General features: G+C 41.0%; 1 long non-coding RNA gene across 1 annotated transcript; it reads left to right on the forward strand.

The window, feature by feature from the left end:
* The first annotated feature begins 5,452 nt into the window (after positions 1-5,452).
* Positions 5,453-12,707, forward strand: LOC148685916 (uncharacterized). The gene is made up of 4 exons (XR_015949844.1): positions 5,453-5,551; positions 7,368-7,570; positions 10,463-10,683; positions 12,018-12,707. It is a non-coding gene; the product is annotated as an uncharacterized LOC148685916 (long non-coding RNA).
* The last annotated feature ends 2,043 nt before the right edge of the window (positions 12,708-14,750 follow it).

The following is a 14,750-nucleotide window of genomic DNA, read 5'->3' on the forward strand; positions in this document are numbered from 1 at the left end:
GCCCTTCTACAACATATGCCCTTCTACCACATATGCAAAAAGGTACCTTCATTATCTTTACATTTCCAACATATATTTCCACCCTCTCAACACTCAAATGGTCATCTGCATTGTTACCTGAGTAGTTAGATATTAATGGCAGTCTGAAGGGGTCCCTATGCACATATTGGCATTTGAGCATACATAGGATTTCCTAATGGTAATTGGAATTGGAATTGGAATTGTTCAAATTCTGGTCCCCTTGGAGAGAGCTGTGTGTACCAGTCTCTCATCAGCCAAGGGTCCCAGCCAGTGCTTGCATCGGCATCTAGCAGGTGAGAATAGTTGCCGTGCTCTCCAAATTCCTTCAAGTGTTTGCTACTGGATACCTGAAAAAGGCTATAGACTTTGTAACATGTAAGGGTGTCATTCAAGTCATATCATTGTGATCACTATGAGGGTCAGAATGGGAGCTATTTTCCCTTTAGTATTTAAAAAATAGCATTTGCCAAGCTCATTCTGGATCAAGCCAAGGGAAATTAATTCATCTGTTGTTGAAGTCGCTGAATGATGAGATCCCAAGTGATGTACGGTATGTACATGTGTGAATCAGCCTTAATACCCTTCAAATACTGTAGTAACCTGACCTGAACTTGATATTATCATTTGAAGTGACAGAGACCTATTGGGATTTTTTAAAACAAAAAACCTCTTGTAAAGTTCATATATATATATATATATATATATATATATATATATATATATATTCACAGTCTTATACTTAATTTCCACTCATACTTTATCTCTGTGTATTACATGGACTTCTGTATTCCTAGATAGTGATCCACTTACCACTGAAACAGAGATGCTTTGATTTAAACTGACTTGACCCTGTTGTCTTACTGGAACTCAATCAGCTCAGATGCAAGCACTCTAGATTAACTGGTTTGAGAAGAGAGTTTAATGTTGTATCCTTTCTTTATAATCAGCATTTCAGTTACTTCAGATTTCTACTGTTTCTCTGCTAGATTTTTTTTTTAAATCTGGGTCTCTGCAGACTCTCATGCTCCCTTGCCTTTCTTCTGTTCTTAACTCCCAATAGTCTCTCTTGGATTCTTCCTTCTGTTATCTTAAGTGCTTTTATTCTATCTGATCAGCTTTGTGCAAATCTTTTCTAAAAATGCTAACTTGACAACCTTAAATTAGATGTACAGTTTTAGAATGCCATCTGCTTTCATCCACCAAATGGGGTTATGACTGAATAGCAAATGAGTAGGAGGGGTGCATATGAAGCCTCCGGTCCTCTGGGGTCTGCGCCAGCAGAACACTTTGAAGCTTGGGTTGTCTCCCTTAAAGTGACTAAGTAAAAAACAGGACATCTGCCAACACAACCTTTACAGTTAAGTGTTTCTTTCTCTTGTTTTGAAAGACCGTTCATTTGAAGACAGAAGGTACACAAAGCAGTGTTGTTATTCATAGGAAAATATTGCCAATTTTGGTTACTGCCAGCCAGTCAGATTCAACCTTAAAATCCCACTGCTAAGACAGTTATAGTATTGGCTATAAATTGCACTATTTAGCCCATCACTTCAAATTCAGTTTCAGAGCAGATGGAAGGACCATCCTCCACATCTGGTAATTTGCTTGGACCAAACCATCAGGCGGCTTTCTGATCTCACGTCCAGCTTTTGAACAAACAAACACGTTCATGTTGGTTGTCCAAAATGCTGAAGCAGGAAAAGATTTATTTCAAATTTCATTCCTGGTGTCTGTTCAATGTATAATGGGAATAGAAGCAAAGTTGTATAAGCTTCTTAAAAACATTCAGAAACTTTCTAGAGCTATAAAGCAAGTGAGTGCTTTCAGGTGCCATATATGTTTCTTACTTTTGTATAGACAGTGGCAGCCAAGACCTCCAGGTGTTAACTTACAACTCCCAACAGCCTCAGACTGCATGGGTCAGGGACGATGGGAGTTGTAGTCCAGCAATATCTGGAGCACACCACCTGGTTTAGACATTATAGCACGGATGACCAATTAGAGAACTGGGTTTTGAATCTGAATCCAGATCTCCAGTTCATTCTTTTACTGAAAAGGAGAGGACTTTCCTGTGGTGAAAATATGACCAGGGACTTACTGCCAATATTGGTTTGACTTTGTGAAACTAAATTGTCTGTCAATGTGTATTTTAAAAATGAGAAGCAGCTGCACTAGAACCACTAGTATCACATATGCATAGGATTGACAATACACGGCCTTGAAACGTACAGAGTTGTTCAGCTGGTCTGGCTCCTCCAGTCACTATTGTACTGAACTGAAAGATGATAAACTTTCCAAGAGTTACCCTGGTACACAGATAAATTAGCATGTTTGATTTGAGTGGAAGCCAATTGTTAGATGCATGCCTGAATTGAATTCCAATTTTCACAAAAAAGGCCAGTTTGAAAATAAAGTCTAGCATCTAGTCTGCTTACAGACAGTATTAATACATTATACTTGATTCATACCCATGCAAGTGTCCCAGTAGACCTGGGAAATCCTGTTTTTCTGCGTAAGAGCACGACAGCCATTTTGGGTGCCATGATGTCGCATGATTTTGCACTGTGATTGCGACCCCTAAAGGTGCTTTTTTCAGACCCGCAATCTTGCGTGGCATCCCAAAAGGCATGTTTTGGGGGTTTTGTCATGCAAGAGCACAGCCCCAGAAAAAGCACACCTTTTTGGTTCCATGCTATTGCGTGGGTCACGCGACTTGCATGGGAGCATGGCCAGGAAGACATATATTCTGGTTTTGAGAGGGTTCAACCTCCACCACACCCACATACACATGTCCAAGAGTCCCTTAACATGAAGGAGCTCCACGTGCATATACTGGTCCAAGTATAGAACCTTGTGTCATACATGGGAAATTGCCAGTGGATGGGCATAGGAGTTTTGAGCACCAGCCCCCCTGTTCCCATCACCATGGGAGAGACATTCATATGAGCACTCCTATGGAGAAATGACTAAAGCAGTTACAGACAACTGACACATGCACTCGCATTTCTTGCATCTTGTCCTGAGAAGTGGTTTGTGCAGTCATCCTTCCCATGTATGATGTATGGAAACCTTGTAACAAATATATGTGAGTTTCCTGCTTTGTTACACCAGAAGCACCGTAAACAGCTACACAGAGTCACACATGCAGCTGCTTATCTGCTTCTTACTTGCAGCATCCAAAACAGGTATCTTGTTCCATCAGCAAGAGAACTCTCCACCCTCGCACTTAAAAATAAAACAACAACCACACAGTCTTTCTGCCATCTTTCAATGGCAAGGTTTAATATGGGGCGGGGTTGGTTGGGATTTTGTGATACATTATCTTGATTTTTTCAGGGTTATATTTTTTAGTGTTTTTTAGGCTTTTAACTTTAAAGGGTTATAACACACAGGAAACCAAGATAGCACAAAATAAAAATAAATGAGCTGACAATACATTAACAGAAAAACCTATGCAATTGTTTCCCGATGTCTGTTCAACTGTACTTTGCCATGGCAACAGAGGCTAAGCGACAATGTGACTCACACTCTTTAGCTGCAAGACGAAATGGTAGAGATGAATTAAGAGATGTAGCTCATCCAGTCCTGTAGATCAGCGCTCACTCACCAGGCCAGATTCTGTACCTGCTGTCACCAGCTACTGTGCAGTCTACTGGTTCCCACAAGCAGCAGCCAGTTTGCTTGCACAAGGTACTACTCATGCCCGTGGTCTGTTCATGTGAACAGTACCACTTCAAATCCAGTTTTGTATCCTGTACCCAGAAAGGATCCTGTATTCTGCACACATCTTTGCAGAATGTAGCTGTTTGAATATTGCCTACTCAAAGAGAAACCTGTGATTTTTTAGCAGGTATTATTAGTGTGTGCTGAAAATTTATCTTGTCTTCTTTTTTTTTTACCAGCCTTCATCAGTTAATGAAAAGTTGAATTTTGTTCAAAGGTTATGAAACAGGAGTGAAAATATTAGTGAAAAAGTTTCAATGTTTTTTATGCTTTCACTTTAGTTTTGAGGTAGCCAAGAAGTGTTTGTATGCCTGGATCCTTCCTTTCCTTCTGCAAATATTTTCACTAGTGTTCTTCAGTCTGTCTGTCTAAGGGGAAATCTCTAATTCCTCCCATGGGGCTTTTCAGACCAGGAAGCACAAGCAGTCAGGGAAGCTGCAGAGAGCTGGACAAATAAGTGGGAATCTTATTTAAGGTAGTCCTTCAAGTAATAAAAGTCTAAACTGTGTTTGTGTGTCTGTAAAATGGGCAGCCTACTTTTAAATTAGGAAATGATATGATGCTCAGCTTTTACGGAATCCCCTTTTCTGCTTTATCCTACTTTATCTGCTGTTAATTGTAGGAGGACAGTGCAGGTGGCTTCAGAACTGGACTACATGTTATTCTTGCTCCCTGAGGACTCATGCCAAGGTCTTTCTCACACTTGATACCTGAAACTGTTGTATCAGGAGACGCCTAGTATTAAAGTGAGCAGTGTGGACTTTTTGAATGTGAAATATGTGCTCTGCTCTGCTAATACTACTGAGCTTTTTCTGATTGTCAGGACTTACCCACAAGAGTTGAAAGAAATAGTGGAGTAAATGCAGGTGAAACAAAACAAGGTTGTTCCAATAGCTAGAAAAACCATTACATTGAGAAAGGCATTCATTTTAATAACCTGTCTACACATGTGCATTCTATACATTTCAAAGCTAGTGAATTATTTTGCTAAAAATAGACGACAAAGGAATTGGCAAATACGACAAGCCCAACAGCTTGGTAAATTGCCTTTGCAGTACTAGACCCAAGTAGCCAGCTGCCATTTACTACGATCCTTTGAGCTGCTTCAGAATTACCCTTTGGAGAAGGTCAAGAGGAATGTGACCATGTAAATGAGAGGAATAATAATTTCATTTTGAAGCCTTTTTACCACAAAACAACTTGATGATGGAAACATTCCATAGGACCCTGTCTTAAGCTTGGCTACTAGAGTAATCAAACACAAGAAATATCTCTTAATGCAGCAAGATTATATAGCCAGGGCTTTCAGCTCTCTACTACGTCTGCTTTGATCGAGGGCACATGGCTTGTTCTAGAATGAAAAGACCAGGCCCTGACAATGTAAATGTGTGAATCTGTTCACAGGAGTCCTGCTGTTCCCTTTATCATAGTGTGCTTTCCTATTGTGTATAGCTGTGCGGTTAGGTTTGATTTTTTCAACAACAACAAAAAAGAGAAAGGAAAGAAAGGGAAAGGAGGCCTAGAAATAACAATAAACAGGTGCTGTGCTCGATTAGTGGGCCTCTTCATCTTTCACTGAGGCACAGCAGCCATTTTGACAGCTTGCCCAAAGCTTGAATATCACAGTCAATTTTGTACATTACAGTGCATGTAGACTTTCCAACTGATGTCTTGCTTTGCTGAAATAATATTTCTCATTATTCTTGTTGCAGCTCCTTTACGAGCTAATTAAATTGAAATATAACATATCCCGCAACCCATAGAAGCATTTGCTGTAATTAGCAGAGCTCTCCTTGGTGTGGATCCTAAGGTAAGTTAACATATGTAAATTCGCATAAGGATAATTTCTCTCCTCCTTTGACAGCCACATGTAACCCCCCCAATCTTTCAACATAACTTTCAACTTCATTTATTTATTTTTATTTATTTCTTAACACACACACACACCGGGGGGGGGCGGTGCCATAGCCTCCCCTCCAACCCCTCTCCCAAAACCAAACCCATCCACCAGCATCTCAAAGAGCCTCCTCCTCCTCTTCTTCTTTAGAAAGAAAGGGAGATTCTTTGTTGAGGTTCTCTCCCCCCCCCCTGCTTTGGGAGGATGGGAGTGCAGAGGTAAGTTCCTTTGGACCTGATCCCAAGCAAGTAGCCACAGGCACCCTGTTCCCTTTGAGACGGGATCCTTGCCTCCTGCTCTACATCCTGGAAAGGGGAGCAATTGTCCTCCTTGAGGCAGCAGCTTCGAGAAGGTAATGTAGCTGCTCCTGAGGGGGGAGGAAGGCAGGGGCAGGATAACCGAGTCATTTTTCTCTTTGGACGGCTGGCGTCCTCTGTGCTCCCCTCCTCCTCCATTGGGGCTGCTGTGCTTGGAGGGGGAGCACAAGTACACTTTGGGTCTCCCACGTAACGAGAGACATTCCTTCCGCTGCTCTGGACATCCCTTAAAATTAAAAAAAAATCCCCCAGGATGCCATTTGAGGCATCCAATTTCATGGCATGTATTTTCTGGACGTATGGCAAGCCTAGGGTAGTCAAGGAACCTTCTGAACAATGCAAGGTGGGGGGAAAGGGGGCTAGTGGGCAATGGAAGGGATAGGAAACATTCCTTCCGTGAACTTGCTTTAATTAACATATTTGAATCCATTATATTCCTGCATTCTTGACCCATTGTTTTCTTAAAATGAATATTGATGCTGTATGTCATGTCTTAAATACAAAATAAAGCCTCGTTGTTGTAAGTTCAATGCCAACAAATTAATAAGAAAAAGAAGAAACAATGTATAGAGTGTGACTCCTGCTTAATATTCTAATGATTGCAATGCTGCTCTTTCTACATGGGTAATTCCTTTTTCTTCATTCTTTCCTCCAGTCTCTTTAGTTAAACTTAATTCTCTAGCCTTTTATTTTAAAAGAATTTCAAATGTTTTCATTAGCACTTCATTATTCTGGAGTTGTCTGTTAGAAGCAAAATTATCAAAACTCTGTTGCTGCAATTAACATATAAATTATCTTCCATTTTACAATAAGAAGCTCCACAACCCCAAGGTTGGGTTTATTCCAGTTTCCTTTAGACTCTAATTTTCCTGGGTGCATTTTAAAGTTTGTCCAGACATAATCGTAGTAAACAGGCTCACACAATATGTGTGCAGAAGTGTGTGTAAGTATGCACCCTCTAGTAGAGAACTCAGATAGTGTGCACTAACAGAACTGGAACAAAAAAGAAACATAAGAATGCTTTAAAGAAGTGAATAAATAATAAATCCTGAGGTTTCAGTAAGTAAGATATATTTTGATTAACTGTCAACAATTTATTGAAAATAATTTGTTTGGAATGGCAAGTTTGAGAAAAAGAAACGGGAACCTTTACAACCTTCCTATGTCAGGTTTGTAGGAGATAAGTGTTATGAGGATGTGAGACACTAGTGAGAGTCTTGGAGGTAGTAACTAATGGTGGTCCAAATCATAGCACTACACTCCCTGTGCAGTGGCTATAGTTAAGGTGTAATGAACAAACTCAATGAAGAAACTCAAGCAGACGACAATGTGGTCTAGAAATGACAACAACTTTATTGATTACAGGTGTAAGTGGAATTTTTTCTCAGGCATTGGGTGTATATCCATTTCAGCCTCCTGCCAGAGGGCTGAAGAAGCTTCAGCATTGTGCCAAGGAATGTGGTCTCCCCCAAGACACCGATCTACTGAGGTGGCCATCCTAAGGCCCCCACTGGAAGCTCTATGACCCATCTGCCCCATGCTTGGCTTCTTGACGGAGACTTCCACCTAGACACCTCTGACAGAGTACCCCGAATATGCCACTGGACTCTAACAGGTGAGAAGTGGTGTCAGAAGGAAATGCAAGAAACTTCCCCTTCTCTCTGAAGCTCCATGTTTGGGTGTGTGAAGTGGATGGGTAAGCTTTGCCATTTGAATTTGTGCCAATCCTGGCAATTGTTGAACAAAAAGAAAGTGATTGCTATATACAGAGGCTTGATGGCAAGAATAGCGCAAACCTCAACAAACTTAAGTTGAAGTGGGGATTGTCTGTGCTAACGTTATAACCTTCAGTAGTAGCATCAATGTTCTCTAAGAGTTCCATAGGAAGTTTTGTTGTTTAAAAACTCCAGTTGAAATTGGAAGCAATAGCTCACTGAAGAGAAATTGTTTAGTTTTGTTGCAAGGAAGACTTTTCACCCATGTTGTATTTATTTATTTTATTTTATAATGATGTATTTATTGTTAATATTGTGTGTGTGTGTGTGTGTGTGTGTGTACATATGCACAGTTACCATAGTTATATTTATTGATTTTGGGGGTTTTATGCTAAAAATACTGCAGTTTTGTGTGTTTCCTCTAATAACTTTTGCACTTCACCAGGAGGAAATGCTTAAGAAGTGACATTGATGTAGAATAGAATGTCTCTATTTTCACCTGAGGAATGTTGGCAGAAGACAAGAGTTTGTTGGCAAAGGAGAGTAGTGAAAGGAGCAGGCCTCATCCCATTTCCGATTAGTATTGTTGGTTGTTTTGGCTTGGTTATGTTTCCTTGAGTGCTTGGGCTTGGAGGCTCAGACCTGGTGTTACGGGGACAAAGATGAGTCATCTTCAGTTGCCTGGAAACCAGTGGAGCTGCTGGTGGGTTGGCTTAATGCTGTGGGTCAAACTGTTGCTGTTGCTTCAGCAAGAGCTGAAACATGAGCAGTTTCCCTGGTGCTTTTCATCTGTCTTGGAAAAATTGACCTAGGTAAAATATCTGGTCTTCAATAAATCAGCAACATCTTGAGGGATGTTGGGCCCATTAAATTGTTGTTTTAGGGGAGTTAGGATAGCTTGTGAAAAATAGTCTCTGGGAAGGATTGATGAGAGGCTATGAATCCTGCTGGATTTAATTGGTCAAGGAAGAAGTCAAACTGGGACAGGGATTCGAACTGCCAACCTTATGATCAGCAAGCCCTAGGCTCTGTGGTTTAACCACAGCGCCACCCCACAAAATCTGTTCCAGAGGATTGGGGGAAGGGGAGATTCCACTGCATAAGCAGGGACATTTTAATTTATTTAGAATATTGGGTATTTTTTTAAAAAAAAACCAGCTTTCTAAGTTCAACTGACATGATTTGTTAGTGAATTTTTCTCACCAACTAAACATATAGCAATCAATGTTCGAATGTACAATACAGTCCTGAAACTATAGTTAGGCAGTTAAGCATTTAGCTGTATTCTTATGTTCCATCAACTTTAATGAGACTCAAGTACAAGCAATTTTACTCCTGGAACATATTCCCTTATTCCACATTCTTCAAGGCATTGTGCTGCTCCTTTTTTATTGGTTGGTGGTGATGGAGCACTTTAAGATCACAGCTAAATTCAACATATCCACCCTCCAGTTCTCTACAACTGGAAAGATGGAATGATTCAGTGGAATATGAATTATTTTACAAAACTTTTTTGTACATGCAAATCACTGTTTAATATAAACTATTGATTCTTTGGAAATTTAGCAGTACCACATATTCCACTCTATTTTATTTGTAGGATTTTGCTGAAAGTGCATCTTTCTCTTAGAGTAATTCTGCACACCACTTATATCAGGAGTGGAGGGAGAAAAACACCTCTGCTCTGCCAGATGTATGGCAGCTGTACGCGATATGTTTTCTTTAGGGGAGGGGAAACAAAAACCACACAGCCAGCAAATACAGCCTGGAAAGGCAGGTGTGACTCCAGTGTCCTTTGAAACTCTACCAGGGCCCACAAATCAAGCACTGGGTGCCAGCCCTGATGTAAGGTTACCAGAATTTTTTTCAATGAATCCGGGGACACTTTTCAACTTCAATAGGAATGATAGGATTTTGTCAGGAAACTGATTTGTAAATCTGGGGACTGTCCCCAGGAAACGGGGACATCTGGTAACCTTACCCCGATGCCCATATTCCACTCACTTAGAGGGAGAAAATGAACTTGCAAGGAGAGGAACATACTCTCTCACACACAACACTCCCTGTATCTCTATAGCAGGCATCCCCAAACTGCGGCCCTCCAGATGTTTTCGCCTACAACTCCCATGATCCCTAGCTAACAGGACCAGTGGTCAGGGATGATGGGAATTGTAGTCCAAAACATCTGGAGGGCCGAAGTCTGGGGATGCCTGCTCTATAGCCAGTCTACTGGGAAAAGGGCTTTAGCCCCTAGATAACAAGTGGGAAGGCCTTTTAGGACATACCCTGTTCCACCAGGAATATATTTCATGCTGGTGTGTATTTCAAGTTCTACTGGAGTAATGGGGCTTCTGTCAAAACCTGCACCCCTCTCAGGAAGCAGAAAACAAATATAAGATTGTGCTCAAAACAGGAGTGCTTTTTGACTATTCGACTGAGGGAGACTACTTGGGGAAACACCACGACTCGGAAGAAAAGAAAAGCAGAAAGATATAGAGCCAGAAACTGATATAAGTTAAATGGGCTATGTGATTCAAAATAAGCCCCAGTATTGGTATGTAACAGATATGTTTTGTTATCTGTTACATACCAATATGTTTCTGTGCTGAAAATACAATATGCAAAAGAGACTTGTATGTAGTTCTGGTTGAACAGTTCATCATAAATATTTGATGCTGAGAGCCTTTTTTTCTCCACTTTATAAATTATATATGGAGGATACCATAAACATTTTGATTTGCTATAGAAATAGATACTTACCAACCGATATGCTTCTATTCACTTATGTGCAGATATGGCCAGCTTTCATCTTGTCTTCCTGAAGATTTTGCTTAGAGGGAGCTCCTGTGGAATCTGTCTAATACGTGCAACCAAACTCGTGTGTCCTGGAAGTATAGGATCATCAAGGTTGAATTTGCTGATCACATGATGTCGCAGGTGCTAGAGAAGACAAAGAGAAGGAGGCAACATTTCAAGTATCATTCTGGATTGCTCCCCCCATTCTACTATACAGGTACACATGCTACATGTGTTGAAGCAAAGGTGTTCTATGAATGGTCACTTAGCTGGTGGCTTGGTAGGAGTAACTAATTTTTTTGTGTGTTTTAGCAGACTGCAAGCTAAACAGCACCATAGTATAAGAGGGATAGAGACAAAATGGAGCATCTGCACAGAAGGGTAGGGAAGGTGTTGAGTGGCCTGGAGCCAAGGCCTGTGAGGAAAGTCTTAAGGGGTTGGTATGTTTAGCCTAGAGAAGAGGTAATCATGAGATGATATTTCCATTTATTTAAAGGGCTGTCACACTGATGGACTAAACCTTTTCCTGTTGTTTCAATGGGTTTAAATTTTGAGAGGGTTTTTGTTTTGTTTTTTTGACTGAACTAAATCAGCTTTCCATGCTAGAATGCTGGAACGGATGGCCTTGGAAAATAGTGGCCTCTCCTTTCTTGGAGTTTGCACTCTGCTCCTTAGGCAGCTGGTTGGTTGCTATGAGAACAGAATGCTGGATAATATGGGCCTTTGGCAGTAGATTTCCAGCATAGGTGGGGGACTAGGCTAGATGACTTTTGAGGTCCCTTCCAACTCCATGGACCTATGATGTGGGATGCTGCAGATCTGGCCAATGAGATAAAAGCACGCAGGAGGAGCTGGTGTTATGATATAAAGACTATGTTCTCAGATGAGGTACAAATATTATCTGGTGCTGCTATACTGGCTTCCTCATAGATTATGTGAATAGTGTTCTGAGGCTGAACTCCCATGTGCAGTCACCTGGGGTAAGCCCAACTGAACACAGGTGGATATACAGGTACTTCCAAATAAATATGCATTGGATTGAGCCTCCAGTGCTGCATTTTGTATTGGTAAGCATGTCAGCCTTTCCCAAGATCTGGCTGATGGTGTGCGCAGTGAAGAGGGATATGGGACTGGCAACTTACCATAGATATGTGATATACCAAGTCAGATGATGAGAGAGATAATATGCAGACTAGCATGATAGCTTTGAGGTGAGGAAGAAAAGATAAAATCACTGGCGGCTGTTCATACAGAATAGTTTGTTGTCATAGATTTGGGATCCTCAGCTGCTCTCTATGTGCATGTGCCTGTGCACATCTCTCTGCAGTGGAGAGATCTGAGTCAGCCACACCTCCACATTCTTATTAATAGATACACTTTAGTTCTCTCATCTCCTGCTGTCAATTCCTTAAATTGTTAGACAATCCTACATAGTGTCAAGAAAGGCAAGGAGACAGAATTGAGGGAAACCCACTCAGAGATTTCAGCTTCTTTCTGCTCTCCTCTTAAATGTCACATAATTGCATACTGCTTTCTTTCCCCATTCTTTAGGGCACAGAGAAGGGAAAGGTGCGCACACACAATCAGGGAGTTGCTGCAGCAGCATATGAACCTGTGAAGATGGCTTGTGCTGTGTCAACCCTTTGGCCCATCCGGTACAGTCCTATTACATCACACTGGCAACAGCTTTCTGCCAAGAGTCCAGACACAGGTATTTCCTAGCCCTGCTATCTGAAATGCTTGAATGAAGATGCTACAAACTGAACTGGGATCATCCACATTAAAGCGGCCCCCTAATCCCAAGTAAGTTTCATCACGCGCAAGAAAACCTTTTCAATATTTATAGCAGGTGCCCTCCCTCTGCAGAATGGTTTGCATCCTCCCAGAAGTGAAGGGAGGACAAAGGAGATCAGGACCCAAAGTCCTGGCTATATTCTACCTCCATCAGCTGTGTTTCACCTGCACTGTCAGAAGCAGTATGCCTCTGAATACCAGTTGCCGGGAACTGCAGGTGAGAGGAGTGCTGCTTGCAGACTTCCCAAAGGCAATTGGTTGGCCACTGTGACAATATCCTGGACTAGATGGCGCATGTGTGCACGCACGCACACACAGTGCTTTAGCTGAGATTCCTGCATTGCAGGGGATTGGACTAGATGACCCTTGGGGTCCCTTCCAACTCTATGATTCTTGTCTGTGATCATAGGCTCAGGTTGTATATATGTGTAATTAAACTATATATCATAAATGTCACACTCTCTGTTGTCCTTCATTTCAAGGAACCCGAACACTGGCTAAGCACTTGAGGTGGTGTTCAACAATATCTTTGAGTTTGCAAACTCAATCAACCCAAAAGCCTTGGGAAGACCCTGAATTCCTCTGAAGCAACCTCCTTCAGTTTGGGACTTGTATGAACCAAATACACACCCCTAATAGTCACAGAAAGCTGTGGGAAACTCTAAAAAAATGGAAGTGTAAGGGTAGGTTTCTAATTCCATAGACACCAGTGATTAAGCATATACAACTAGGGTAACAGATGTTTCAATTAATTAACAAGCGAGCAAGAAACAATACGCTTTTTAATACTTTTCAGCTAAGTGTGCCCAGCTGAGTTCACAGCTCAGGCAAAGTTCCACTCAAAATGTGCTTGATATAAAAAAAGAGGATTATGTCATATTCTTCTCTCTCTCTCTCCACCCCATAGCTTGTCCTCCTACTCACACTTCTATTTAAAGGCTCATAAATCAGTTCAAACTTTTCACTTTAAAAAATACCATTCTATTTCTATAAATGACTATTTCTTTAAATGATGTCTGATGCCTCATATTATTACGAAGAATGGTATTAGAAGACAAATGGATTCCTTTCTTTCTTCAAAATGTTCAGCATTTCATTGTTTTTTATTCCATTTTGTATTTCTTTCTGACATCATTTTATTTTTCCCCAAAACATTTATCCAATTATACATCTAAATATACAAATAATGGTTTGTATTCCAAAGAACCACATTACTAGGCTATGCTTGAAAAGTGTCCCAAAACTGCAACTAGTACAAATGCTGCAGTCAGGTGGCTGCCAGGTGCTAGGCATTTTGAGTCTATCTTCCAATTACTGGTCACAGTTTCCTAGTCACAAATGGTAAAGTGATATTAAGAGTGCTATGCCTACAACCATCTGCTTTATTCCACCATGCTACTTCCTTCTGTGTCCATAATCATAACATCTGATCACCCCTTAGATATGCATCAAGCAATACCATGAGCATAATTACATATGGATTTTATTTCACCTGACACGTCCCTAAGGTTTGCAGTCACAATCACAGCCCTAACAGCTCTCAAAAATAGGATGTCTACTTAACAGAGGACACTCCAAGAGGAAAACCTATGCTATAAAGAAAAATCTGCCAAACAGCTCTACAGGTCAACTTGATCCCAATGTTTGGGCATCAATTTGAATTGAAATTGTATGCTGTCAGTGACAGTTTAATTTAAGTCAAGCATCTTGCACTTCCAAAGCATAAGGCTTAAATTGCTAACGTCTTGTTTACAGATAGCAACCTTTTTCTCTGCTACTAAAGCTGAAACAAAAGGAAAACATATACTTTATAAGCCGCACAGACTCAAAAAAAAAAAATGTTATGAAGGTGAAAAGCACTATCTATATAAAGGTAAAGTTAAGGTAAAGGACCCCTGGATGGTTAAGTCCAGTCAAAGGCGACTATGGGGTGCGGCACTCATCTCCAGGCCCAGGGGGCTGGCGTTTGTCCACATGACTAAACCACTTCTGGTTCAACAAAACACCATGACGGAAGCCAGAGCACATGGAAACGCCGTTTACCTTCCTGCCACAGTGGTACCTCTTTATCTATTTGCACTGGTGTGCTTTCAAACTGATAGGTTGGCAAGAGCTGGGACAGAGCGATGGAAGCTCACCCAATCATGCAGATTCGAACCGCCGACCTTCTGCTCAGCAAGCCCAAGAGGCTCAGTTGTTTAGGCCACAACTGGTAAGGAATAGGGATCATTGAGGAATTTGTGCATACCTGAACTGACCTGATCTGTACTTCTTGGATTAATCTATTCAATGCATTTTTCTGAATGCTGTGACATAGTTCTGCCTCTCTGTTTAGAAATGCATAGTTTGAGGGAGAAATTCTGCATAAATGTTTGCATACAAATACATATTTATATGTGATCCTTCCCAGCAGAAACAAGATGGTAGATTTTCAAGTAAACTTATGCGAATGACATGGAGCATGGACCAAATACATTATCTATCTAGCTA

Source organism: Zootoca vivipara, chromosome 4, assembly GCF_965207765.1.
Source record: "Zootoca vivipara chromosome 4, rZooViv2.hap1.1, whole genome shotgun sequence".
Lineage (NCBI taxonomy): Eukaryota > Metazoa > Chordata > Lepidosauria > Squamata > Lacertidae > Zootoca > Zootoca vivipara.